We start from the raw sequence: 25,208 nt of genomic DNA, 5'->3' as shown, positions 1-25,208 counted from the left end.
TGGTGTTGTCATCATGTTTGACAGTCTCTTGAAGGGGAATGAGTCTCTCCAAGAAATGGCCATATCACAGTCTGCCGATATGGACAGCCCCATCAAGTGGAGCCTCCTGGATGATGTATTTTGGGAGAGAGTGGTAATCAGCCTGAAACTCCTGAAACCTATAGCAGTAGCCATTGCACGGATTGAGGGAAACGATGCCATCCTGTCTGATTTTCAGACTCTGCTTGCAGATGTAAGAGAAGACATACGTACTGCCCTGCCCACTTCACTGTTGCTCCAAGCAGAGGAAACTACAGTTTTGAAATACATTAAAAAGCATGAAGACTTCTGCCTGAAGCCCATACACGCCGCAGCATACATGTTGGGCCCCAAGTATGCTGGCAAGAGCATCCTGTCTGGTGCAGAGATCAACAAGGCTTATGGTGTCATCACTACAGTGTCTCACCACCTTGTCTTGGATAAGGGCAAGGTGCTTGGCAGTCTGGCGAAGTACACTTCCAAGCAAGGGCTTTGGGATGGAGATGCAATATGGCAGTCACCTGGTGGAAGGGACTTTGTGGATCTGAGGCTCTTTCCCCTGTTGCCTCCATCCTCCTCTAAATCCCACCAAAATCAGGCGCCTCAGAGCGCAACTGGTCGTTGTTTGGAAACACACACACCAAAGCACGCAACAGGCTGACCAACAAGGGTTGAAAAATGAAGACTTTTTAAGCCTGACAACGAGCCATCCTCAACATTGTTGGAAAGTGACCGTGAAGGTGAGGCCTCAGAGTCTGATGTTCAAGAGGTGGACATTGAGGAGGTCCAGGGAGAAGACATGGAAGCCTGAGAGGAAGACAACCAAAGCTTTTAGTTTCCAGACTAAATCATTTTACGCATTTTGGGAGACGGAATGGATCATTGGGGATCATTCAATATTCCCTTTGTTTTGTTGTTCAGTGAAATCATCCCATGTAAAGAGTCAACTATTTTAATTAAAGTTAAATTCGTAACTAAATCTGGTTTTTTTTCTAGTGGAAGGATTTAATCATTTGCTATTTTTTTTAACCTTTATTTAACTAGGCAATTCAGTTAAGAACAAATTCTTATTTTCAATGACGGCCTAGGAACAGTGGGTTAACTGCCTTGTTCAGGGGCAGAACGACAGATTTTTACCTTGTCAGCTCGGGGATTCGATCTTGCAGCCCTTCGGTTGCAAATCCAACACTCTAACCACTAGGCTACCTGCCGCCCGAATTATGTCTACTTATGATATGGTACAAGGTTTATGTTTCTGTCTCCATATGATATGGTAAATATATCCAATGTAAAACACATCTACATTTAAATGGTATTAATATTAATTTGCATATATTCCCATTAATTCCCATATATTCCCGTTAATTCCCATGGAAAATTTCCACTTCTGAATATTCCCCAAAATGTGCAACCCTATCGACCCTGCAAGACAACTCAGGTCCTCCATCGGGACTCCAAACTTTTTATGTTAAGATTACCGTAAGTGGATGTGTCTTAAATGGGATACAGGGGAGCATATTAGTGGTCACAAGAAATCTTTTGATCTGGCAAATTAGATTATAATGTATTCCTTAATGTTTTTTCAAAGTCTCATTGAAATTCAGTCAAACTGCAACTCAGCAAAAGTGATGTTTTCCTTAAATTAATGGGGAAATTCCTAAAACAATTCTGATCTATGATAATGTATGTATTTCAGTGTTATCTGTTAGGCTACCGCTTTTTTTTTTCACCTGCTATTACGATGCAACAAATCTTCAACAACAAAATGAAATCCATTTCTGACACCTACAGTATCATGCAAACAAAGAACAAACAAATCAACCACAGGATGGACTTCCTTGACTATGTACATAAGGCTCTTATTTTTATGATGCACAACATGATTGTGTTTTTGCTAACGTATCAATAGTGACACTAATATTGTAGAATGAGAGACCAGCGGTCCATCAGGTGCATGGTGACTTTGTTTGTTGCCATCCCTTCTGCTCCACCACATAGCAGAAGCTTTAACACACTAACCTCAGAAGCCACACTGCAGATAGCATACATGTACTACTTATTTTATCTCAGTTTATATCTTTTGTCAGTCCTCGGTATAACTCAAGTCACTTAACTTGACTTAGAGGTAGAGGGTGAATATATCAAACTAAAAGTATGGTTCTTGTCCTACTCCAATTAAGTAACATAGAAAACTTTACACTTTACACCTTAAAGTTCACATACAAGTGAGTCACATTTGTTATGACAATGTGTCAGTTTAGCCCTCAGTTTGTTTTAATGATGTGTACCATTTCTTCGAATGCCATAGTGTCGTGGCACTGCTTTATTTTTTATCTGTAGAGAGCCTGTCAGACATGCCCTCAGAAAGAAAGACATCTAAAGATTGGAGTGCACTGTTGATCAAACATGACTCAACATGAAAACTGCTCTAGTCAATTTCACTTAGGGGCGATTCCACGACAGCATGTCCCAAATAAAACAAAATCTGTCAATTCTCACATAGAAACTTCATTGGAAGGAAGGATGTTTGACATGCTTTTTACATTTGTATTTTGAGACCTATACATGCCTCCTGTCAGAACCTTTGATCTGTGAACCGTACATGATACAGACAATATCTTGGTGTCATTATACTCGTTATGGAGTCCTCGAAAATATGAGGTAAGTCTATGTTCTGAGAAAAATTCACATTGATTTATTCAACCTTGAAAATTGTAATATCAATATCTCAAAAGTACCCTTTTAGATGTCTGTATCCTGCACGGTTCACGTATCATAAGCTGCGTTTAGACAGGCAGACAAATTCTGATATTTTAGTCCACTAAATTGGTCTTTTGACTAATCACATCAGATCTATTCACATCAGATCTTTTTTAAGCAATTAGTGAAAAAAAGATCAGAATTGGGCTGCCTGTCTAAATGCAGCATATGATATGTGAACCGTGCAGGATACGGACATTTCAAATCAAATCAATTTTTTTACATTGTATTATGTGATCAGGCCACACAGAGGAACATCTGTGATAATCTGAAGTATCCAAAAAGGCCACGAGATGTCATTTTATAAAAATTAACCCAAAACTTGAAAGCTAGTAAAATTCTGGTAGTTTAGTGGTAAACTTAGAAAGTTTCCAGTAATATTCCCTCTTTTCGCACTACCTGTGTCAATTTGGATTCGTAGTTATTTTCTGTTACTGCTGAGCCTTTTAAAGGGAAATCTGATGGAAAAGGACTAAATTAAGCAAATATGAGAGCTCTTGTCAGAGGTAGGCCTTACTGTCAATGCTTTGAATCAGCCTACAGGAGACATTCAAATGGCAATAGCCCAAATCAATGCCATATAGAAAGACAGCTGTGATCATCTAATACCTGGTAACAAATGGTTCATAATGTCCTTATGAAACTTTAAAAAATATCCTTGTGATGATTTATAGATTTAAAAGGGAAAGTTTATCATAAACCATTGATAACTCAATTTACACTATGAACTTCCTCAAGACTGTTTACTTCAACAAGTAAAACATTTTCACATTCAAAGTTGATTTGCAGTCTTAACCCTGTGTGGGCCACTTAAACAGTGGAGGGGAGAGAGAGACAGGGATGATAGTAGTGAAAGAGGATTAGCTGCAGATTGAGGCTGCCGCTTTGGTTCAGCTGATTCTTCAGTATGACCAGAGAGAGCTGAGGGGGTAAGGACAACTCTGTCTGACTGAGGGCTCGAAGGGGAAAGGCAAAGAAGACAGGAAGAAGCTGTCTATCTTTAAGCCGCTCTGCCCTGCTCAGCAGCACATGTGCTGAGTGGGCCGTATGGGGTGGCTTACTACCAGAGGTCACAGCCAAGGGCAGGACAGTTGAAAGGTCACTGTTAGGTGCTCCCTTAGACAACAGTGCATTAGTGAGTGGTTCACTCATGCTTCTGTTAGAAACAGTTTTTCAGGCTATCAGATGTTTATAAGCCACTGTAGTTTAGGATATTGATATTTAGGTCAGAATGATAGGGGGCTAATTGTCAACAGAGTTGCTTTGTTGACATACTACAGTGACATAGCAGGCAGATGTGATGAGAATTATAAATAGGTCTATAGGAAAAATTGGTGCTTTTTACATTTGCTTTTCCAAGTATACATTGACCATCGGCCGCACCACTGTACGTTATTAGTATAAATCTTTCTTAATTTCAGATTTAAAATCATGTCTAATTATATATTTGAGTGTGGCTTTTCTTTAAAAAAAATAAGAAAAAAATAACTGCATAATAAGTGTTTGAATATGATTTCAAAATATTTTAATTATATTAACTTTGAAACCGCACCGCCATGTAGGATATTAAGCCGTATTTATAAAGTGTACATGTGGTATATTAGCCTGTGCCAGGGCTGGTCCCTGATCCACAGGCTAACGGTTTGGAAGTCATCATCACAGCACATTAAGGGCCTGCCTAATAAAGTTCCAACTGTGCAGCCTCATAGCATGATAGACGGTTTGATTTGGCACACTCCACAACGTATTTGCAGAATAACTTGACTCAGTTTTGTGAGACTGGAGGAGAGAGGAAAAACAAACAAGGAGCTAATATTTTGATACACATTTTAAATGATAATTTTGTGTGTTTATCAAACTGGCTGGTATCCTGGGGGTAACTAACCCATTTAGCATCAAAGGTGAGGCTCTGTGACCAAATCAAATCAAATCCAATTTTTTATATTGTATTATGTGATCAGGCCACACAGAGGAACATCTGTGATAATCTGAAGTATCCAAAAAGGCCACGAGATGTCATTTTATAAAATTCCTCCCAAAACTTGAATTCTAGTAAAATTCTGGTAGGTTAGTGGTAAACCTAGAAAGTTTCCAGTAATATTCCCTCTTTCCGCACTACCTGTGTCAATTTGGATTCGTAGAATACGTTATTTTCTGTTACTGCTGAGCCTTTTAAAGGGAAATCTGATGGAAAAGGACTAAATTAAGCAAATATGAGAGCTCTTGTCAGAGGTAGGCCTTACTGTCAATGCTTTGAATCAGCCTACAGGAGACAGGAGAGAGGAGAAAGGTGAGGCTCTGTGACCAAATCAAATCAAATTATTTATATTGTATTATGTGATCAGGCCACACTCCACAACGTATTTGCAGAATAACTTGACTCAGTTTTGTGAGACTGGAGGAGAGAGGAAAAACGAACAGGGAGCTAATATTTTGATGCACATTTTAAATTATAATTGCGTGTGTTTGTCAAACTGGATGGTATCCTGGGGGTAACTAACTCATTTAGCATCAAAGGTGAGGCTCTGTGACCTGCTGGTCAGACAGGAGGCAGCCAGGGGTTTCTGGGTTTGGAGCTCAGCTCTCTGTTGGATTGGGTTGTTGGGTTGGGTGACACCGCTAGGACACTGTGCATTCCTCTGGGTTACACAGCCATTGCAGTAGCCACACACGATAGAAGGGGAAGTCAGAGTTGATTTGATGCAGTGTATAAACACAAGAAAGAACATCCATATTCATGGTTCGCCCTTTCTGGAATAGAATAACTACATTTATACCCATTTTATTTATTAAAGTACTCAGGAAGCGTTCCTTTAGAATAAATAGTCTAGAGCGTACACAATTGTCTGCTAGGCTCAAGATTCTGCATCCTGCCTCCAGGTCTCACGGGAGAATGCTGGAATCTCCAGTTTGATGATGGAGCTCCATTAAACAATGAATCATGTTGCTGAGAGCATGTGCAGAGGGCTTTGTAACAAAGAAACTAAGCAAAGTGGACATAGAGAAGAAGCATAGTGTTTTTCCTGTTGTTGCTCTGACAAATATCTTGAACATAATTGCCAAAGTTCCCTCACACCTAACTCTGAGAATAAGAGAGGACTTCCTACATAGGGTCGCAGTCACACTGGTGAATAAAGAGAGAGTGAGAGTGAAAAACAAATAATAATTTACACCTCGATGTATAAACACATTCAGTACTTTGATGAAATAATGTCATATCATGACCTTTGCTTCTCTTCTTTGTTATTGTATCTATCTAAAGAAGTTTAAAGGTTAATTGTGTTAGCTACTGGTTCTCTCAAAACAAGTAGTCTTGTAGAACTCTCAAAAATGTGCTATAAAACTGTGCCTGATGAGTCAGCTGCAGTTGACACCAGTTCAGCTCTCAAGTGTACTGTAGGGGAAGTGCTGTGCCACAGTACAATGGTGTAACATGGTGAACACTACAAAATCCATGTACAGCTGACACTCTCATGAAACCAGATGGTCTTAATGATGTTTCCCACTTGAGATAAAGAGAATAACCAAAAGGACCAAAGAAAGCATAAAACATTACTGGAGATCTAGGGTTGGGCGATATTACAACAGCATCACCTATCAACGATGACTGACAGCCATCATCGATGTTGACGACATTGTTATGTGACAGACGATGGTTTAGCCTATTTGAACTTGACTTGCACCGTGCCACAAAGAATGGAGTCGGAGAGAGCAAAATATTGTTTTAATTCCCTAAAAACTTAATTTAGCCGGGGGACTAATAATGAGAGTGAACAAACAATATAAATAAACTACAGAAAAATAAAGTTCAATCAAGTTTAAGCTGATTAAGAAATTGATTTTCTGTGTGTGCCAGGAAAAATCCCCCCATGCGAGGTTGAAAACCAAATAGCCTATAAACTATCCTCCTACTAGGTCTATCATAAAAGCTTCAAGACAAGTTATTTCCTAAATATTCAAATAGCTATGAAGTTATGAACAGTAACCTATTTCCTAAATATTCAAATAGCTTAAGAAGGAGTTGTCTATAATGTGCCGCTATCAAAAATTACAAGAATGAAAGATGGAATCTATAGGCCGAGGCATATGCTATTCTCAATCACAGCTTTATGAGAAATATAACAAACAATTATAGTTCTGAAAACGGTACGCTTCTATCAAGCCATGATTTATAACCTAACTCACTATGGTAAAACAGCCCGTTCCTCATCAGTTGACTGTCACTCCATCATGTGCATGCCACACAGACACACACACACACACACACACACACACACACACACACACACACACACACACACTGACCTGGCCATACGGAAGCTCCACCCGAAATATTATCTAAGCTTTTCCTCCACTTAGGCTTTGTCCAGGCTTTCAACAAACGTATCTTTCATCAAGTTATAGCATGCAATTTCTGGCTATAGCCCAACAGTTGTTTTAACTGAGTTTTTTTTCTCACAAAAACAATTTTGGGGGTTGGCCAATAGGGGGCGATGCCATCTTATATCACAATGTTTTATGAGTACCTAATCACCATAGGACAAAGGTTGACATCATCCAACCCTATGGAGATCCATGGCATATACAATTAAGTAAGTTAAGTGACTCTCTTAAAAAAACAGGAGAGTAAATAAACAGGTAAACAACAACAACAATACCAAGATTTTTAAGAACACGTGGCTTACCCAACTATCAAAGCAGTGATATTCTCTTTATGGGAAAATCCAGCTCCTGTCTGTCTCTTCCTTTCCCTTCAATGCTTCCCTCGCCTGCGTTAAGCTTCCTGCTGCGTTTTCCTCCTTGGGAAAAATGTCCTGGGTGGGGGAGAAGAGAGTTGAGAAAGTGTTTCGCTCATTAATTCAGAGGCATGGTGTAAACGCCAGCATTCTCTTTCTGACAACCAGCGTTAATTGCATATCCGACTTGCCCACACACTCAACGTCTCTCCTGTGTGTCTCCTGGAAGGAGCTGAATCCAAGCTGTGATATTCTGGTGCTATGAAGAGAAGCGAGGTGGGAGACACTCCAGACCCCCACTCCTCACACCAATCACCACCTCAGAACTTCTCCCTTTTACCTGGGTCAACTTTCTTCACTCACAACAAATACTGTATTTACACATCTATCAATTTACAGAGACATTTAGGCCTGAACACACAAACACACACACATTATGTAATATGGTACTGAGAAAGATGATATTAAATGAATAACTATCTACTGCACCCTGACATAACACTAGAGAAACAAACAAAACATTGCATTGCTCTTTCGTTAATAAGGCCACAAATATATATATTACAGACAAGGATGTATATTACAGATCAGGATACTATCATACTATGAGTGCCATATGACCAATTTTATTATAAGTTCTTAAATAAGTTAACTGTACTGCAGCAAATCACCTTTCTATAAGCTGGGGCAGTAAACGGTTGGGGGAAAAATTAATGCAGACGGGACCAAAACAGACACTCAATAAAAATACACACAGATATACCTTTATATTGCTGCCAAGACTGCCGTCCCTTAACTTAAAAAACGTTGCTATTTTCATTATCAACAAGCTAGGAATACCTCATGGTTGGGGAAACCGACATTAGACATTTATCAGTCAGTATCAACGAAACACTCTCTACTGTTATCTGTCTGGAATTATATACAATGGGGTCAAGTCAAGTGGAGATGCCATAAACTTTTGTCCTCATACTGAAGTTCACAGTGCCAGTAAATCATCTACAACAAACTAAGGTCCTGGGGTTTATTATTTGACCATCTTGTGTGAGTTTACGAGCTCTTGACTGACTGCACATAACTCTTTACACTGACACCTGCAATATGGCTTGTGGCCTTCCAAAACAAATATGCTGAATCAGAAAAGTGTCATTTGTTATTATGTTAAACCTTCATTTAATGATGTATGTTTAATTTGAAATAGCAGATAAATGATCACAACAAATCAACACAGTCAATAAACCACCATGGCTCCTTCATAATATCATAGATGTAAATCTGTTCAATCCATTCAGTCATTAGTGCAGAAAAACACTGATGTTGAGGTCATTCTCCTAACTATTCACTGTGACCAGACTGCCTCTCATCAGACTTGTAATTAGAAATAAAACCATACAAAACAGGTGCAATGACTCTTCCATTCAAAAGATTGAAGAATTGCTCTATTAATCCTTTACTGGGAATAAGTGTGATGTAGCTCCTGACTGTGGAATGAATCCTTACTGGAGATATGCCCCAGGCTAAAAAAAAAAAAACATCAGATTCAAACTATAAATATAATATATCATCAAAATAGTCCCTTATAACTGAGAACAAGACATAGGCCTACTATAAGAAAACATCTTATTGGTGGCAAACATACATTGCTCCATAGCAGAGGAGATGTTGCCCTAACTCAAGCAAATAGCAGTGATAAAAACAAAGCAACAATAGAAGTTGGAGTAGCCTAGTTCTAAATGGACAAATGACCACCACCAACTGACCAGCAAAATGTAGATTTCAGAACTAACAATGCAAAGTATCTTTACCAATAAACTGACACTGTATAGACTACTATATATTACTATTATTTGTTTATAACAAAGTAATCACATGTTTAGGCTACTAACTTATTATTGTGAACCTATTAAAATAAGGAAATATTCTAGTCCACAAGTAAGAAAATGCATTCGATTTTACAGTGGTATGCAATGGAATGGATAAAGTCAAGTTTTAGTTGTTCATACAGCTATAGTGCACATAGACGGTTATATTAATTCGCCTAGTCTACACAGACAATTATAAAGGATTTCAAAGCAACCAAAGCAAAAAGCCGAAAAGTAATCTGATGTCATGTAATCTATTGTGATGTGATGGCATTGATGTGGAAAAATATATATATATTTCAACGTAGATAATACAAAACCAAGTAAAATTGCAAGCAAACGCATTCCTCCTGTTGTCTGAGTCCACGACACTGTTAACTCTACGATATTGCGCGCTCACAAACATAATCAGTAAACAAGTTATAGTAAAGTCATAGCTAGGCATTAGTAATTCAAGACGATTGATATAATCTATTATTCTAAGAAATATCCTGAAATTGACAGACTACGATAAAGTTGATTGAATTACTGTAGGCTACCAAATAAGATAAAGCATAACTGTTTACTTATTGGAGCTATAAGAGCAAAGACGCACGGGCATCTAGGGTAAAATCAATGTATATCTAAAATAAGTGTCGCCTATTATTAGGAATACTAATAAACAATAGTTCATACTATATTCATCCAGAATATAAACACAGAAACTGGCATGGCATAATCACATAGCGCTACATGTAGGCTACAGTATGGGATGGCTTTTCGATCCCAAATTCACTCTACGTCTTCCTCTTGCGCTTTCTCTCTCTCTCACTAGTGCCCCTCTGTGCAATATTGTTGCTATTTTTGCTACTCACCTTGTCTCCCAAGTTCCTCGTTGTATATAGACACTCTATATCAGAGGCTCCAATAGACATACACGTAATTTCAGTCACATTTACACACGAACTGCTATTTTAGGGAGCAGACAAACTCAGAAGAGCCAGTCTCATGTCAGTGAGAGACTCCTCCCCTTATCTGACTAATACCAGACGAGGTAGAAATCAACCTCCTCCCACTCGTCTTATCGTCACTACAAAAAAACTTAGGTTTGTACCTTTTGTAGGCTACCTAATATCATCTGGATTTCCAAAAGGTGACTCTAAAAAGTGAAAAAGTATGTGGAAAGGACACTTCGCGAGCGGGATATCTATGGTTTGTAATACATGTCCAATGATATTAGCATTATAATTCCAGTCTTACTACATCATTCTTTGAAATCTTAGTGTCAAAATAACACTCCTTTAAACGTTAACTCGGCTACGTTTGTTACTGATCCTCTCTTCGGTAGGCAGCTACAGTCAAGTGGTAGCTACAGTCAAGTGGTTGACACCTGGGTAGTGTAACGCAACAAATTATCTTACATTGTAAGTGATTGACAGAGTTTACTTGTGGCAGAAACTACAGTCAAATTAATTGAAACTACAGTATGAAATCTCAGCGACAAGTTTTTTTTTCTGGTGTTAATTATGATTGTTGGCCCGTCACCTCACACCCCTTAGATACGATTGACGTCATATCTCTAAAAGACAACAGCAGCATAGGACCATTGATTTTAAAAGGACATGTTTCTGATCCAATAGAAATCATCAGCGGCTGGTCAGAACCAATTACAGAAGGGAGGTGGGACCTGTATAACTCGCATGTGACAAAGTCACGTGTAAGTGCAAGGATCTGAGGAAGAGGTGTGGTGCAGATCCTGTTCTCAGATTGTTTTTACCGGGATTTAAAGGAACATGTGCATGTGAAAGAAAACGTAGGTCAATTCTAGTTTCAATGACATATTTTTTTTTATAAGATTTTGCATGGGCACCTTACTGGAGTGGGTTTTGGAAGCATCAAGAAAACAAGTAAATGATCTGGCACCATATTTCCATCAATGTGCACAGTAAGCACGGGAAGGTTCATATAGTTGTGTTTTCATATTCATTTTTATTCATTCGTTTTATTTGAAATTCAGTTTAGTTTCAGTTAGTTTTCATACCTGATTTGTTTGTGTTTATTTAGTTTTAGACCTAGTTGTATACAAATATTTAGTTTCAGTTTTAGTGTTGCGTGGGAGGCTAGGAGCCATTTGTGTTGTATAGTTTTTAAAATTATAATACATAAAGTGATGGGTCAGGTCAAAGGTTAGATTTACATTATAATGTCAATCTCAATATGACTTGGATTTAAAAGGAATCATGCGAGACTGGTGCAAAAAAAACATGTTAAAAGGAAACTCCCTCGCCAATGTTTACACCAATCAAATGCTTTTTAACTGTAGTGCATGTAAGAATTAAGTTAGATATTAGAGCTGGGAATTGCCAGGGACCTCACGATACGATATTATCACAATACTTAGGTCTCGAGGTGATATGTATTGCGATTTTCACAATTCTATATGTATTGCGATTTGATACTGCAATTTTATTCAAATTTGATGTTCCAGACATATTACTCACTATATATCTGCTGCAGAGACAAGAGAGAGCATGAGAACATTAGTTTTGATCAGTCATGGAAATATAAGTACTGAAAACATGTTGGCTCACTATTTAAGAAGAAGATGGAGAACAAGCTATAGAATGAAAAATTCCAGAGTTTTGGCGCAGGTACAGCCGACTAGCACTAGCTAATGCTACCTACAAATCCATACTTGGGATTCAAAGTATCAATATAATAATAGTCCAAAATAATCTTGCAATATTTAACTGTATACATGTTTCCCCCCATCACTATTAGCTATAGCCACATTTTTCATGTATGGGTAACTGTTTCCAACCTTACGGTAATGTTTATATATTTTTAGTTTATTTAACCTTTATTTAACTAGGCAAGTAAGTTAAGAACAAATTCTTATTTACAATGATGGCCTAGGAACAGTGGGTTAACTGCCTTGTTCAGGGGCAGAACAATCTTTCGGTTACTGGCCCAAAGCTCTATCCACTAGGCTACCTGCCGCCCCAATTGTTCTAAGTACACCTTACCCTATAAGGTAGGACATGGCTTCTGTTTTGGACACAGCAGAGCCGGTGCCAGTCATAAAACGTACCTCAATCCAGGAATACTATAAATGTACCCATTATCCAAAAACCTACATTTTGGATTGTATGTTGCATTGAACAACAAAGAATAGTCAGCCAATCAGGCCCCTTGTTATTCACTGCAACATGCATTCCAAAATGGCTGCTGTGGCTGCTGCTACCTAGCATGAGGATGGCAAAGGCAGTTTAATTAAACAAAATAGCACTATTTCAATCTCCTCAATGTAGTTTTTTGGGATTATGTGAAATTTTGGACTACAGTGCTATTCCTGTATTAAAGTATGTTTCTGAGCCATATCTCATGCTGGCTCTGTCTTGTCCTAATCAAAGCATCATGTTTTTATTTTATTTTAGTTCATTTTGGAGTCAAAGGTAATAGTTCCAGAATAGGTTTAGTTTTTCAAAAGGGTTTGTTAATTATGATTGATGATGATGATTAGTTTTCATTTTAGTTTCAGTTTTAGTTTACTATAATAACTTTGGTGCACTGTCTACACACTCTGTTATGACCTGGGTAACACTTTATCATAACTTTCATAAAGCATTATCAAGGAAGAAATGTCCATATGTGTATAAATGCATTATTTGTTATACATGCTTACAAATAATGAAATACTTATTCATTAACAGTTTATACATCATTTATTAATGATTACTCAGGAAAGTTAAAGTTTTTCCCTAGGGGTATCACATTCTAGCTATTGTATAAGTTTATTCTATACTCCCATTAAAGATCAGGGAATAAGGTATACATTGCCCTTTTCATACTAATGTACATGGCATTTGTGTCAGAGCTTGTGTATGTTAGAGTAGAAAGGACCAGCACCTGTGAATGGAAATAGGGTGTATACAGACACAGAGTTACATCCCAGATCTCCAAACCACATTAGGTGTCTGAATAATGAATTCCTCAAATGAAGCTCTGCACTGTTAAAATCCCTCATTAAATTGTTCCTACGGTTCGACTATCATTGATTTTAGTGGGTTTATTTATCCCTCTCGTAGCTAGACTTCAGTCCTAGCAAAACCCAGACCGTCTACAAAAATAGTCCTGCCAGGGTGAGGCAGATTCTATAGATCCATTCCACAAACACTTGTAAGCTCTGGAACCCTGTAACCTCAGCCTAATATACCCCTGAAACCCTCTCTGTATACCCCTGAAAAACCTCACCATATACCACTGAAGACCTCAGCATATACCCAGTCACTTGTGATACGATTGGGAAACAGTTATATTCCTATATATCACCACCTTGATAATAATGCATAATACTTTGACATCTCAGTAGAATGAGCCGTTGCTCACCACATGAATGCTCCTTGCCTGGGTAACACTCCTTCATATACAACCCTCCTCTTCCATGTGTCAAGATGGAGACGCTACTCATGACACCCCCACACTTTGTGTAACACCAAGCCTATGTTGCTGTGTGTCTCACCTGTTTGAGTTTTTGCACAAATACCTTAACGGAACCAAAAAGGGTCTTCAGGTTTTTTCCTGCATTGATTCACTTTCTGTATCTCTTGTTTCCTCTCTTTATCTGACTCTCTCTCTTCTTTGTATCACGGCTTCTCTCTTGTTCTTCAAAGCCAGACCAGCTGGCTTTGGATGCTTTCCTTCTTGCCCCTGACAGGCCTGACTTCACACCCTCTGCCTCCTCTTGTCCCTTGGTCTTTCTGCCGGGAGTGGGGCGACAGCAGTTGGAAGGGTAATACCCCAGATGGACGTAGACATGCTGGGCATGCGTTGTGTGACAGGGCTCTGGGGCTCTCTGGACGAGCCACAGCTGTCAGTCATGGGCACAGAAGGTGTTAGGTTTTTTCTCCTTGTGTTATTGTGATTAATATCAATGTGAAGATGGAGTGCAAACATCATGACTTATCAAGTTAAAAATGACTTTCCAGATAAATTGTTGTAGTGTATTTATGAGCGTATGCTTAAACTGACCCATAAACAAGATTTACTTTTGATGTTAGGTTCAGAAAGTCAGATCCTTCATCTTTACAACATGGCATTAGAAGCATGGTGCAACGCCTTCCAAGTATGAAAAATGTTTGTAAACAAAGTTACATTTGTATTAAAAACTACATATGTATTTTTTATGTTTATTTTATTAGGGAGTCATACTGAGACCAATGTGTCTTTTACAGATGAGCCCTGAATGACATAAATGACAGAAAATACACACTTCAAATATAAATACAAAATGCAAGAAGAAAGAAAAACAAAAACATTCTTTAATAATAAGGTCCTCAATCAGCTTTCTGAATTGCCCAAAGAGGCACCAGAGTACAGATGTAAGAACATTTTGAAGATTGTTCCACAAAAAACTAAAAGCTGGTTTACTTAACTCAATAGAGACCAAAGGAATTTCCAGAGTTCGCCATCCCTGAGACCAGTTGTGGTAACTTGTGTCTAAATTTTTAGTAAAGATGTTAGGTACAGTGGGACTTTTTGTAAAAGGGATTTGTAAATGATAACATAGTAATGCATCAAGCTACGTGACAGCAAAGAGGGCCAACCAACTTTCTGGTAGAGAATGCAGTGATGAGTACTTAAAATGTCACCCATAATAAAGAGCTGTGTGCTATGATAAACTGCATCTAGTGGCTTTAATGAAGTGGCAGCTGCGTTCATATAGGTGATGTTGCCGTAGTCTAGGAGCGATAGGAACGTCGGTCCTATCAATAATGTTTTTAAAAGACAGCTTTCCATCTATCCAGATGCCCAGATATTTGTAAACAGGGACACGATTGATTTGATCACAATCCAAAGTACAGTGCATTCGGAAAGTATTCAGACCCCCTGACTTTTCCAACATTTTGTTACGTTACAGATTTATTCTAAAATGTATTAAATATATTTTTCCTCATTAATCTACACATAATACCCCATAATGACAAAGCAAAAACTGTTTTTAGACATTTTTGCAATTGTATTAAAAAAAATACAGAAATACCGTATTTACATACGTATTCAGACCTTTTGCTATGAGACTTGAAATTGAAAGATCCTAGCTGAGAATTAATCAAGGATTCTAATATTTTAGCTAGGCAAGAAAGTTTAGAAATTGGCCGATAATTATTTAGGTCACAAGGGTCACCACATTTGGGAATTATGTATCAAAAACAAATAATATTTTACATGAATATTAAGTTGGACAAATACAAACGATAACAACCGGTTCCATCAGAGTACCAACTTTGCACCAGACTACAAAAAGCTCCAGAGACACTTTCCCTCCAATAAAAAAATATATTGAAGAAAATACTGGTATATGATATTGAAGAAAGAGATGGATGTTTACTTGGTAAATTAGGACTCTGCAAACAATTCCCCGTGTCTCACAGTTTTCCAAGACGTAGTCTGGTCATGCATCTCTGAAATAACACTTATATATGGCTCATTAGAACAGCCCCTCTAAAAAGCCTTCAGTGCCCCTTTCCAATCTGTGACTCTCAAATCTGTGACTCTCTAATCTTTAACTGTCCAATCTCTGCTTCTCGATGGGGGTACTTTCTGAATACTTTTCAAATCCAGTCATGGGGCAGACAGTCAACAAATCACATACAATGCATTTGAAAAGTATTCAGACCCCTTGACTTTTTCCATATTTTGTTACGTTACAGCCTTATTCTAAAATGGATTAAATTGTTTTCCCCCCTCATCAATCTACACGCAATAACCCCAAATTACAAAGCAAAAACAGGCTTTTAGAAATGTTTGAAAATGTATTTATTTTTTAATTCTGAAACATCACATTTACATAACTCCAAGCGGGCTGTTATGTGCCTTTTACTGAGGAGTGGCTTCTGTCTGGCCACTCTATTAGTGGCGCAGGGGTCTAAGGCGCAGGGGTCTAAGGCACTGCATTTCAATGCAAGAGGTGTCACTACATTCCCTGGATCAAATTCAAGCTGCATCACATCTGGCTGTGATTGGGAGTCACATAGGGCGGTGCACAATTGGCCCAGTGTCATCTGGGTTTGACTGGGGTAGGCTGTCATTGTAAATAAGAATTTGTTCTTAACTGACTTGCCTAGTTAAATAAAGGTTAAATAAAACAAAAAAAACAAACATTTGTTGGAGTGCTGCAGAGATGGTTGTCCTTCTGGAAGGTTCTCCCATCTCCACAGAGGAACTCTGGAGCTCAGTCACTGACCATCAGGTTCTTGGTCACCTCCCTGACCAAGGCCCTTCTCTCCTGATTGTTCAGTTTGACTGGGCGGCCAACTCATGGGCGGCAGTTTGACTGGGCGGCCAGAAACATCTCAAGAACGATCAATGGAAACAGGATGCACCTGAGCTCACTTTGGATTCTCATAGCAAAGGGTCTGAATACTTTATTAAATAAGGTTTTTCAGTTTTTAAATTTTTATAAATTAGTAAACTTTTTTTTTTTAATGTTTTTGCTTTGTCATTATGGGGTATTGTGTGTAAATTGATTTAGAAAAAAATGATAATTTAATACATTTTAGTATAAGGCTGTAACGTAACAAATGTGGCAAAAGTCAAGGGGTCTGAATATTTTCCAAATGTCTTGATTTTAATTTTATATATATTTGAACATAAAGCAACTTTAAGAACTTGTATATACAGTAATGTCTGAATGTAACAATACACAAATATGTTTTATTAAAGCCTCTATAAAAGACAGTGAAATCATCACTAACACTATTACATATCTACAGCATGTTATTTGCCGCAAAAATATGATTCAACAAAACACAGGTAGCAAGTCTTCAGGTGAAAGCACTGTTTATTTCTAATGGAATAAAGCAGTAAGTAAGTTGAAAAAAGAAATATTACGTTGTCTCTGTGCAGACTCCAGCTATGTGTTAGATAACTCTGTCAAAGATCTAAAAATACCCAATGTCTCAGTCTGGATCAGTTCTCTCATTACCAACTGTAATTAACACTAACCAAGCCCAGCCAACTCAGAGTAGTGTAGAGCAGCACACAACTGTTATGTGGAGGTATGACATGCGTAATGAGAATGACTGATTACAATATGTCATCTTAGTTCCCTGAGGGAGAGGAACGAGACGTAGCACATAGACCAGGGAATACAAAACCATGACTCACGAGTCAGGCTGATCAAGATCTATAATCATGTGGGTAGGCCAAGAGACATGTCACTCATGAATGCAAAAGTCCTGCCTTCCAAATACCCAGTCCAAAATAAACTCCTATCCTCTGGTCAGTTGTACAACCGAATGCATTCAACTGAAATTTGTCTTCCGCATTTAACCCAACTCCTCTGAATCAGAGAGGTGCAGGGGTTGCCTTAAATCGACATCCATGTCTTTGGTGTCCAGGGAACATTGGGTTAACTGCCTTTCTCAGGGGCAGAACTACAGATTTTTACCTTGTTAGCTCAGGGATTTGATCCAGCAACCCGACATAACACTCTAACCACAAGGCTACCTGCAGGCTAGACAGATTTCACCATGTTGCTTACACCCATCCAATCCTTTCAGATCCATGAAAACTGTTTAGGAGTGAGAGGTTAGGGTCATGTACTATAGTTGAGGAGTCATAAGCCCTCACTACCTCTGCACAATTGGTGAATATCCTGGGTGCAGGAGAGAACCAAAAGGGAGCACAATGCATTTGTACGATCCACCTTCGAAGACAAAGCACAGGTATTTGTGTGCCTCTGTTGATTTATGTACAGGAGTGTATCATGTATGTTTTTTCTAGTGAAATAACTTTAACAGCGTACATGAAGGTTATTGTAATTAGTACCTGCATCTGTGCTTATCTCAGGAGTGACTGAGGTGGCATGTAAAGCATGTTTTTTTAATGATTAGATGATCTCCCCTGGGGATTTCTAAACCCCTTGGGCTGTGGTTTTCGAGCCCATGCTGCTCTGTTCCTCACACTGCTCGATGTTTACGAGCTCCGAAGGGGTGAGGAGCCCGAAACAACTTATTGTCAGTTTGTTTTGGCCAGGCCCTTTCTCTGATAGAAGTAAATAGTTCCTGGCAACAATATGAGCTCCTTAATTATCTCAAATATTCAGACATGTCTTCATTTACAAAATGTGCCAGCCATAGTACTGAGCTCATTAAAAATTGAACAAGGTTAGAAATGAAACTCTTCTTCCCATTATTCATTTTGGCCTTAATTTCAAGTATCATTTCATTTATCACTTAAAATGACTACCAAATAATTCACTCTGACATTTTGTGGTCAGGTAACATCAGCAGTATCTATGCAATAAGCACAGATTGAAAAGTCTGAATAGTTTGATGTTGTACTCTGAGCAAAAAAGAGGTACTACCCATTATTGGGATTTTTTCTTTTTTAGAATATCTTTCTGAAGATGATTCACTAATGCATTGTTGACTTTAATTTATGAATGACAATTGAAAGAAACCACCTGTAATCGTTTGAAAAAATACTTAAGATCAGTCAAAATACATTGTTATGAGCTGGTTTCCTTTGTACATTCATGGGGTTTTGACTGATATTTTGGTAGCAGTGCTATTATTCATGGATATGGTACTGTACGCTAACAGGGGATATTGATATTCACTAAGCATTATTATTTAGTTGTGTTTATTTAGTTTGGTCCTTCAGCATTATTACAGGTTCTTAAAAACACTGAATTACTTTGCTGTAACAGTAAAAAAACATAAATGTTGAATAAATACAACTAATTTAAAGTGCTAAAAATGTCTGCTAAAATATAAAATCATTTTTAATTTAGGAGCCTGCTCAGATAAGCTATTGGTGATCTCCTGTATCTCTTCGTATGACAGTTTGGGATGACGAGTTTGTTTGAGTTTCTTGTATGACTACCTGTGAGCTCCTCCTATAGGGTGGAGGAGGGGGGGGGGGGGGTAACCAGGCTCTGAAGTCGGTCTTTATCAGCTTTCTGGCAAAGTCAAGGCACAGTTTAGTGCATCTGTCAGATAGGGTGCACAAGCCGAGGGCACAGACTGCCTCTGGGTACCCTAAGTACTTCTGACCAAGGATGGTCTTACAGACCCTTTTATGTGTGTTTCTAGCCTTTCAGCCTGGTCTGTCGTCAGAGCCAGACCGGGGCTGCGCATTCCAGTACAGGGCACACATAATCTGTGTAGATGGAAACCAGTTCTGGGTATAGGATGCCACATTTCTTCTGATTCCGCAGAGTAAACGGCTTCCTGTTGGCAGATATCAGCATGTGGTACACTTGACTGTCCCATCGTAAGTTATTCTGGATGGTGTCACAGACTTCAAGGGTGTTCTGGTCAATGGAGAGAGTCGGCAGGCTGGGTGGATGCCTCATGTGGGTGACATGGAGAACTTTACATTTTTGTTAGGTTAGGTTCTGTGCTCCTCTACCCAGATGTTGAGACCATTCAGGGTCTGTTGGAGGGTACAGGGTAGTTGAGGTGTCCAAGTCTGAGCCAGATACATGTCATCCATGTATTTCCAGGGGTTTGTTGTGTCCCGAAGAGGGCACTGTCAATCAGGACTAGAAAGACTCTAGGCCCAAGCATGGTCCCCTGTGCCACTCCACAAGTGGGGTATTCCCAGTCAGAGAAATGCCCCTGGTAGGGTACTTTCTGATGGTGGTCGGTCATTAAACTGCAGATCCATGGGATCAAGGGAGGTCTCACACCAAGATCAAGGAGGCACTGTACTACTGTTGTGTGGTCTACAACATTGAATGCCTTGGCACAATCAGTTGCAACTAGTGTGCACACTGAGCAAGGAACATCAGGCTGAACAGGCAATGTTCTGTGGAACGGTTCTGACGGCCATGGTTTGTCTGAAGACTAGGTTTTCACAGTCTTTATAGGGAATTTTCTATCAATTTCAGGCAGGAGGGTGTTGCAGAAGGCATCGGCTTTAGCATTAGAGTTGGTTGCTTCATTCACTCATTCATGAGAACCATACTTAGGCAGCCTGTTTTCCCACTATGGGTGTGGGTAGTTGTTTTCTGTTGTGTGTCTGCACCAGCCAGAACTGTTTCGGTCGTTCTCTTTGTTATTTTTGTTATTTCTGTGTTCATTAAATAAATATGGACACATACCACAATGCACCTTGGTCCTCTCCTTCCAACAGCTGTTACAGAACTACCGACCACAACCGGACCAAGCAGAGGGTTCTGGTCTCCTGGACATGGGAGAAGATTTTGGGCGGTAGGGGACCCTGGGCACAGGCTGGGGAATATCGCCGCCCCAGGGAGGAGCTGGAGGCAGCTAAAGCCGAGCGGTGGCGATATGAGGAGTTAGCACGGTAGCGCACCAGGGACGAGAGGCAGCCCCAAAAAATGATTGGGGGGGACACACGGGGGACACACACGGGGAGTGTGGCTAAGTCAGGTAGGAGACCTGAGCCAACTCCCCGTGCTTACCGTGGCGAGAGGTTGACCGGGCAGGCACTGTGTTATTCCATGAGGCTCACGGTGTCCCCAGTGCGCAGGCATAGCCCGGTGCGCTACATTTCAGCTCCTCGTATTGGCCGGGCTAGAGTGGGCATCGAGCCAGGAATAATGAAGCCGGCTCAGCGCATCTGGTCTCCAGTGGCACGGTGTCCCCAGTGCGGTCTGTTCCACCCCGCCGCACTTGCCGGGCTACAGGGAGTATCCAGCCAGGACAGGTTGTGCAGGCTCGGTGCTCGTGACCTCCAGTGCACCTCCACGGTCCGGTCCATCCGGTGCCTCCTCCACGCACCAGGCCTCCTGTGGCAGCCCCACGCAGCAGGCTGTCTCTCCGTCTCCCTCCAGGTGCTCCCTCCTGTCCAGCGCTTCCGGAGTCTCGCTCCTGTCCAGCGCTTCCGGAGTCTCGCTCCTGTCCAGCGCTTCCAGAGTCTCGCTCCTGTCCAGCGCTTCCGGAGTCTCGCTCCTGTCCAGCGCTTCCAGAGCCGCCGGTCAGTCAGGAGCTGCCAGAGCCGCCCGTCAGTCAGGAGCTGCCAGAGCCGCCCGTCAGTCAGGAGCTGCCAGAGCCGCTCGTCAGTCAGGAGCTGCCAGAGTCGCCCGTCACTCCGTGGCTGCCAGAGCCGCTCCTCAGTCAGGAGCTGCCAGAGTCGCCCGTCACTCCGTGGCTGCCGGAGTCGCCCGTCAGTCAGGAGCTGCCAGAGCCGCTCGTCAGTCAGGAGCTGCCAGAGTTGCCCGTCACTCCGTGGCTGCCGGAGTCGCCCGTCACTCCGTGGCTGCCGGAGTCGCCCGTCGGAGTCGTAGTTGTTTTTTGTTGTGTGTTTGTACCAGCCAGAACTGTTTCGGTCGTTATCTTTGTTATTCTTGTGTTCATTAAATAAATATGGACACATACCATGCTGCACCTTGGTCCTCTCCTTCTAACAGCCGTTACAAACACAGTCTCTGATTGACAGTGCAACACCTCCACCACGGCAAGTGGTTCGCCATTTGAAAAAAAGGGTGTAGCCATCAGTGCCCAGTAACTCTTCAGGTATGTGGAGGGAAAACCAAGTCTCTGAGATTGCAGCAACATCTACGTGTTTTTTTGTCACAATGGCTTGAAACTCATCAATCTTACAAGAGATCTGGGGTTCGACATCGGGAAAGTTGATAACATAGCATGGTTGGATGGCCTGTTGTTCACGAGTTTGATTGTGATTTGTTATCAGACCTTCTAGATGAATGTTGGGTCTAGTGAGGTCAAATCTTCTGCCAACGACAGTCCTATTCTTGCGCAAGATGTTCTTGCGCATCCCCTTTTTCTGATGAATTTCCATCAAAGCCATTGCACCCCATCTTTGCTTAGGATCTTTCTCAGCTAAGGAGTGGATATATGAGCAGATTGTTTGAAACTCTTGAGTACTTGAGGACAGGAGCCATTTCTGAATCATACACCCAATCTATTCCCATAATGCATTTTAAGAGAAGAGAAAGGCAGGATAGATGATTAAATAAAAAGTAACTTTATATTTAGTGTTAACTTATTAAAGATGTCGCTAGCTAGGTTTCCATCCAATTGGCGACAGATTTTAATGTGAATATTCTCAAATCTGCATAAATAAAAGATGCGCTTTTTCCCACCCAGAATGTTATTCCATCATATTGACTGTTGCGAATAAAAGTCTGTGCATGATGACATAGTGCACATAAAAATGACTTTTGTGGTTAAATTCCCATGTACCGAATTAAAAATAAAAGTTAAATGGGTTTCCATCGTATTTTCAACTCTACTGATGGTTTTGTTACAAAACATGTGCTATATAGCAAATATGTCCGCTCTGGTATTGGCATGTACCCCACCCAAGCATCAATAATCATGTGACCAGAATAAGACCCTCAATATTTATTGGAAAGGAGCATCAACCTTGTCACCTTCCACTTTCACCACCTTGTGAAGTTCATTATAATTTATTTCATCTGCAGCCAAAAAACTGCCTGCTTTACCAAGTTGTAGTGGGAGAACCAAACAACATGTCATCGTGTGACTCCAATATAGACATTTTAGTAATTTAGCAGACACCCTTATCCATAGTTAAGTGCCTTGCTCAAAGACACATCGATTTTTCACACCCTGATCTGTTTCCTCTGTCTTGTGCTTGTCTCCACCCCCATCCAGGTGTCGCCCATTTTCCCCATTATCTGTTGCCAGTTTGCCTTGTCTCGTCAAGCCTACCAGCGTTTTTTTCACCTACTCCTGTTTCTCGTTAGTTCCTGTTTTCTAGTTCTCCCGGTTTTTGACCATTCTGCCTGCCCTGACCCTGGACCTGCCTGCTGTTCTGTACCTTACGACTATGCCCTGGATTACTGACCTCTGCTTGCCCTTGACCTGTCGTTTGCCTGCCCCTGTTTTGTAAATAAACTTTTGTTATTTTGAACTGTCTGCATCTGGTTCTTACCAGATTGGGGATTCAAACCAGCAACCATGCAGTTACGGGCCCAACGCTCTAACCTCTAGGCTACCTGCCGATGGTTATTACAGCAATATTTCTTACATAATTCATTTTACAGACACAAAGATCCCACCGTGTATAAAGTATTTTGTTTTGTCAACATTTGAAAAGTTTACCGACAAATTAGCTGTGTTCATCAGGCCTGTCGTGACATTTTGTTTATCCGACATATACTTTACGCACATAAAAAGGTTGGATGAAAATCTGGTTAGTGAAAGAGTGTTCATTTGCAGACTCACCTTCGTATTGTTTACTAAATTTCACAGTCATTTCAAATACAAGGAATAAGTTGCGAGTTATATTTAATCAAAGATTTTCTTAATTGCTTAAAGGAAGGTGATGAAAGCTTAAGAGCTGAATTTTCTGCATGAATTTAGTCATTAATAATGAAAGTGTCATGACATGTTTGAGAGTGGGATGCATCTCAGTTTATATCATACCAGACAACATTTTTGACTCTTTGCACTGTGCTGACTGGGCCTAAAAAGCCCATTTGGAAGCAGTTGTTGCTTGTCATTTCCAGTGTCTCTGCGTCTGCCATTGCTTTAACGTATCAGCAGTTGCCATCACTTCACTTTCCCACCACCTTTAATGTAAGGACATGTTGACTAGGAGCAGGATCAATTGTTTGCCTAATAGTATGTGAGCGAGACTTTTTTATTTTATTTGATCGTTTCAGACCTCATCTTCTCCAGATGTTGGGGCTTCTTAAGCATATCCCTGTACTAATACTGCCACACTGACCAGGGAAATGCATCTGAGATACTACATAAAAGAGCTAGTATTGATTTGATAAAGAGTAAGTTTAACGTCTAAACTTATAATTATGCACATACAAGATATCTGCTTAACAGAAAAACATCTACTTCATCTTATTTCATCTGCTGTGTTCATAAAATACAGGCATTGCTGTCTACCCATCTAATAGTGTTGCTTTTGTTGTGAGTAATTTAAAAAAATGAATCTGTTCCCATCCTTTCACATCTAACATCTAAGATCAATTTACACTTGAATTCTCTAACACAATCTGTTCACCTCCCACTGATTGGGTGGCACCCAGATTAAACAACCTGTTTCCTCACATATTTAATGGAATAGATTAATAATAGAATAGAAAATTGTCCACAAAAAAGGTATTGTGATTGTAGGAAAATAACTGTAATATTCTAACAAATGCAGTACGTTACTTACTGCATTTCTATTTAATACATTGCATTCGTTCAATTTGAATAATGACTAGAATATCACATAGACCTGTGTTCATAGTATACACTAGATCAGTGGTTCCCAAACTTTTTATAGTCCTGTACCCCTTCAAACATTCAACCAGCTGCGTACCTCTAGCACCAGGGTCAGCGCACTCTCAAATGTTGTTTTTTGCAATCATTGTAAGCCTGCCACACACACACTATACGATGTATTTATTAAACATAAGAATGAGTGTGAGTTTTTGTCACAACCCGGCTCATAGGAAGTGACAAATGGCTCTTATGGGACCAGGGCACAAATAATAATATAATAATAATCAATCATTTTGCTCTGTATTTAACCATCTTACATCTTACCGTCTTACATATAAAACCTTATTTGTTCATTGAAAATGGTGAATAACTCACCACAGGTTAAGGAGAAGAGTGTGCTTGAAAGGATGCACATAACTTGGGTTGTATTGGAGAGAGTCTTAGTCCTAGATCATTTTCCGCACACAGTCTGTGACTGTATTTCGTTTTCATGCTAGTGAGGGCCGAAAATCCATTCTCACATAGGTACGTGGTTGCAAAGGGCATCAGTGTCTTAACAGCGTGATTTGCCAAGACAGGATACTCTGTGCGCAGCCCAATCCAGAAATCTAGCAGTGGCTTGTGATTAAATTCAATTTACACAGAACCGCTTGTTGCAATTT

General features: G+C 40.0%; 1 protein-coding gene across 5 annotated transcripts in view; it reads right to left on the bottom strand.

Annotated features, from left to right (window-relative positions):
• Positions 1 to 14,118, bottom strand: part of LOC115109404 (myocyte-specific enhancer factor 2A-like) — a 116,468-nt gene extending 102,350 nt beyond the window's left edge. The window contains exons 1-2 of one of the 5 annotated variants that reach the window (XM_029634251.2): positions 13,878 to 14,118; positions 7,464 to 7,592 (exon numbers count right to left, since the gene is read on the bottom strand). The gene's annotated coding sequence lies outside the window, so the exon portion shown is untranslated. Of the gene's footprint in view, positions 1 to 7,463; positions 7,593 to 10,230; positions 10,410 to 13,877 lie in introns of those variants that run through there. The other 4 variants (XM_029634250.2, XM_029634248.2, XM_029634253.2 and 1 more) reach the window with 4 other exon arrangements.
• Between the last annotated feature and the right edge of the window lie 11,090 nt (positions 14,119 to 25,208).

Source organism: Oncorhynchus nerka, linkage group LG25 (assembly GCF_034236695.1).
Source record: "Oncorhynchus nerka isolate Pitt River linkage group LG25, Oner_Uvic_2.0, whole genome shotgun sequence".
NCBI lineage: Eukaryota > Metazoa > Chordata > Actinopteri > Salmoniformes > Salmonidae > Oncorhynchus > Oncorhynchus nerka.
Note: the sequence above shows the minus strand (reverse complement) of the source record. Positions and strands in the feature narration are given on the sequence as shown.